This window comes from Plutella xylostella, chromosome 7 (assembly GCF_932276165.1).
Source record: "Plutella xylostella chromosome 7, ilPluXylo3.1, whole genome shotgun sequence".
NCBI lineage: Eukaryota > Metazoa > Arthropoda > Insecta > Lepidoptera > Plutellidae > Plutella > Plutella xylostella.
In genome coordinates, this window is record NC_063987.1 from 9,413,536 (window position 1) to 9,418,402 (window position 4,867).

The following is a 4,867-nucleotide window of genomic DNA, read 5'->3' on the forward strand; positions in this document are numbered from 1 at the left end:
TACTATGGCATAGAATAGTAAGTAGAAGTAGTTAGATGGGAGGATTTTGTCCTACGTCCGCAGGCAAGACCACTGAAACCTGACATAGAGCCTTTAATTATTCATGGTCATTAGTGCTGGTTGGTACCAATAAAGACTATTCGATTAAGAAATTTGAGTACACCTAAAGTCAGTTTTTTAATCTCAGATACTAAATTAACTGATTCTGAACGGTTCATCAACAGTCGATTGTCCCGCGATTAAGTGACGTTTCGGTCTATTTGAGGAAGAAACATATTTGCTTACGCATACAGGACTTAGCAATCAATTATTAAATAATTACAAATAAAATCATTATTTCATTTCCAAGTCCTATATTTTTCAACAAATGTTTCTTTATCTCAGAACATAGTATTATTATTAATTATGTATAGGTATAACTAACTACAATCTATGTCAGACTTCAGTTACCCTGCACGTTCCTTCCGGGTGGTGCTAAAGGACTTATAAAATTAAATATGTAATGTGTTTTCGTGTTAAAAAAAATAGTACCTATTGCCAGTACTTTATATATTTCATATGAAGTTAATACTTTTCAGAAAGCTGATTCTCAAATACGCGTCGAAAAACAAAAACCAGTTGGGCTGAATCTTCAAAGAACCAAAATTAAGAAAACACGAAATAATATTTTTCAGGTGTGTAACTATTTCGTTATTGTATCCAATCCTTTATCTTAGAATATTCAGACACAAAATAATTAATATGTATAATGCCTTAGTTAGGTAATCGATCATTAATGAAAACTATATTACAAATGTACTTACCCCTCTAAGTACTCCATAGGGATAAAGTTAACTAGCCCCTTCTATGACAGCATTACACCTTCATAAATAATTACTAAAAAACAACCAATTGCCACTCGGACTCGCGCACTAAGGGTTCCATACCATTACCTATTAAATAGTTGTTGTGACCCATAGACTATTCTAAACAACGACGAAGGGTAATCCCTTTCGGCTTTTAAAACATCTGGTAGAGTTTACATTGTAATTATGTAATTTATTTATTGATGATAACGAAACTTTTTTTAAATTTTCAGACCAAAGAGTTACTGTAACGCCCCCCACATCGCATAGCCGCCAAAAGGAATGCACATTCCTGCAGCGTGCATCGCCTCAACCTGAATGATGAAGAATCTTCTAAAACCACGAGCAATGTAAGTTCCAGTGAGAAAAGCACAAAATTACTCCTAAACGGAAAAATCATAATGGGGCATCATGATATTGCCAACTAAAAACATAAATATTTGGTTAAAATCTTTTTATGTGTCAAAATCCTATGATAGTAGACTGGCAGTAAGCTTATTATGGACCAACTGCACTTAAGGAAACCTGTCCGATGTCTTTCCAATTTACATTACTGTCACTTTCTTAAACACAAAATATAAAGAAATTTGACTTTGACTTTATAAAATAATCTTCACAACTATAATTATTAAGTATATACAGGTATTGAAAAAACGGTACTGTAAGACGAAAATGGGCATCCCTTTCGGCTTTTAAAACATCTGGTAGAGTACATTGTAATTATGTAATTTATTTATTGATGATAACGAAGCTTCTTTTCAATTTTCAGACCAAAGAGTTACTGTAACGCCCCCCACATCGCATAGCCGCCAAAAGTGCATTCCTGCGCAGCGTGCATCGCCTCAACCTGAATGATGAAGAATCTTCTAAGGCCACTGACGGACAATGTAAGTTCCAGTGAGAAAAGCACAAAATTCCTCCTGAACGGAAAAATCATAATAGGGCATCATGATATTACCAACTAAAAACATAAATATTTGGTTAAAATCTTTTTATGTGTCAAAATCCTATGATAGTAACTGGCAGTAAGCTTATTATGGACCAACTGCACTTAAGGAAACCTCTCCGATGTCTTTCCAATTTACATTACTGTTACTTTCTTAAACACAAAATATAAAATAATCTTCACAACTATAATTATTAAGTATATACAGGTATTGAAAAAATGGTACTGTAAGACGAAAATACGTAATCATATTAAAACTTGTTAGACCTAATTTATTTTTAGTCTTAATCAATGTCATATAGTAAGTTTTTCCTATAAATATAAAATAAAAATCATTCTTCACATTTTCATTACAAGTATCTTCGATTCATTATAATGTACTCAAAGATTTATATTGTGGTACCAAATACCTGAAAAAATACTTCCTAATTGTGCTATTTATATTTGCAATTCTATTAATGCTGATAACCGGTTACACCTAAGTACAGCATAGCTCATTCGTTTTTCCACTGTGGTAGAAACTCGTATAATATTATCAAGTTATTCTCACAGTTAGATAGTTATATTATTTTCCTATTGAATTTGAATTGTAGATTAAAGAATTTATTTTATTTTCAGGTAAACTCATGAAATATCACACCTACAACAAGTTAGAAAAGCATAATGAAGCACAATCCAGAAAAAAGTTAAAATGTCTAATAAATAACTATTTAATGCTCAAAAAAATTGTTTTCATTGTATAAATATATAACTTTTAGCCTAATTATGGATCTACTCAGAGTTGCTCAATCATTCGTTAGCTTATGAAAAGTTATAAAGAACAACAATCTTAAATCCATACCTACTCGAAGAAGAATTACTTTAAAAAACTAATGAATGATTAAGCGACTCGACGTAGAGAAGAAATAGGATAGGGGCAACCTGGTGTTAAGTAAAATTATATACTTTATTGTTATAATACAGCATATTATATACAGCTATATCGCAAAAAGGGTATACTAAGCCGAAAGGAAACTTGTTGGTCAGGTGACTTTTTACTACAGGTGTTGCAAAAAGGGTATGTATACTAAGCCGAAAGAGGGTGACTCAGGGGGCTATTCTGAACAACTTTTATTCTACGAGTTTTGGAAATTCACCCAATTAGGCTTACCCTTTAGGGAACAAATAATTTTTTCGTAAATTTTCAAAACTTTTAGAACTAAACTTGTTTAGAATGACCTCCTGAGTCACCCTGAGTTTCGGCTTAGTATATCCTTTTTGCAACACCCCTACATATATATGCAGCTACACATTTACAATCAAACAAAATGATTATCGTAGCAAATATACTTATAAATCCGATAGCTTATGGTAAAGTCTATACCCGTTTTAATACTGAAAAAGTTCATTCCTAATAAATTTTGAAAACGAAATCAGACTGACGATAGGCCCTTATACCACTTTCACTCTGCTTAATGTTCCAATGCATTATGCAACACTCACGTGATACCAATAATCACAATGCAAACTCTTTTTTTATGCAAAACAAAACTTCAAAAAGATTCGCTACGGCATGTTCAAGTCAATACCCATATCACACCAAATCCATACTAAAACCGTAAGTACCACACCTGAAACCAATTATCAGTACCCCTGTCATAACGAAAATTGAACTGAAAACAGTTTCTAAAGCAATACCAAACGCATGAAAGATTTGCTACGGTACGAGGTCAATACCCTGCTGAAACCGAAATTCATCTTGAAAACTGTATCTCACCTGAAACAAAATCATCGTACCCCTTTAATGAAGAAATTCATAGTAAAAACAGTTTTGAAGGCATAACATAACGCAAGAAAGATTGCTACGAAATGTTCAAGTCAATACCCTGCTGAAACCAAAATTCAAAATGAAAACAATCCCACCTAAACCAATAGCATCAAAGCACCGCGCGGCTGCTTGCAGCCCGCGCCACAACGCGACCTCTAGTTTATATATATAAAGCTGGATTACCACTGACTGATTCATTGACATAGTAGTTCTCCCAGAAGGAGCCATTTTTTGATATGAAAATGTTTTAGGGAAATGTACAGGGTGCTCGGGTGAGTAGAGAAAAACCTCGACTTTTTAAAAAAAGTTGTAAAAAAAAAAAATTTTTTTTGCTCCTCTTTTTTGGTGACCATACATTTTTTTATATTTTGACGGTAAGTTAAGAATGTCTGACAGATTATAAAAAAAATATAAAAAAATAAAAAAACAAAATGGCGGCCGAGTTGTGGTGAAGTAAAGTTTAGGGCGTGTCAGACCCGACTTGAGGTGAATTGATCTCCCGGAAGGGGGGGAGGTGGGGGGATCCTGTTTTTTCTTATCGGTGGGAAACATGATGAAATTTATGGGAAAATTCCAAAAAATGATTTTTTTTTTATTGCGGGGGGAAGGGACATTTTTTTATAAAAACGTGTTTTTTCGGGGATTTTCAAAGCGTTTTTTTATTGTGTTCGAGGCATTTGACAGGTTTGACTTGTATGGAGCGGTTGTGTAGTTTGACGAGTAGAGTTGCCATGTGAAAGAATTTTCCCAATTTTTAGGGTAAATTTCGAGATTTTCCCCAAAAACATGAAAAGTAGAAATGGCCACTTTTGATTTAAAAATTTGATGCAGTTTTGTTGGAAAGACCCGTACTAATGACATTTGACCATTTTCATTACTTTCGACTGGCAACCCTGTGCGATAGGCGTGATTATATTTTTTCGGATTTTTTTACGTCGACCCAACTTGAGGTGAATTGATCTCCCAGAAGGGAGGCAGGTGGGGTGATGATTTTTTTTGTACACGGTCTGTTGTATGGTGCAGTTTATGGGAAAATTCCGAAAAATTGAAAAAACAAAATGGCGGACTGCTGTGGCGGCCATTTTGTAAAAGTGACTTTTTTTCACGATTTTTGATTGATTTTTTCACGTGTTTTGAGTGGTAGGAGAGATTCGTCTTGTATAGCGCATTTGTGTAGTTTGTTGGGTAGACTATACCAGTTAAATAAAATTTCCCCATTTTTAGGGAAAATTTTGAGATTTTCCCCAAAAACCTGAAAAATAGAAATAA

General features: G+C 33.8%; 1 long non-coding RNA gene across 1 annotated transcript; it reads left to right on the forward strand.

Moving 5' to 3' along the window:
* The first annotated feature begins 543 nt into the window (after positions 1–543).
* LOC125488738 lies at positions 544–2,517 on the forward strand. Its single transcript, XR_007266453.1, has 4 exons — positions 544–674; positions 1,079–1,195; positions 1,615–1,732; positions 2,410–2,517. It is a non-coding gene; the product is annotated as an uncharacterized LOC125488738 (long non-coding RNA).
* Positions 2,518–4,867: the final 2,350 nt, after the last annotated feature.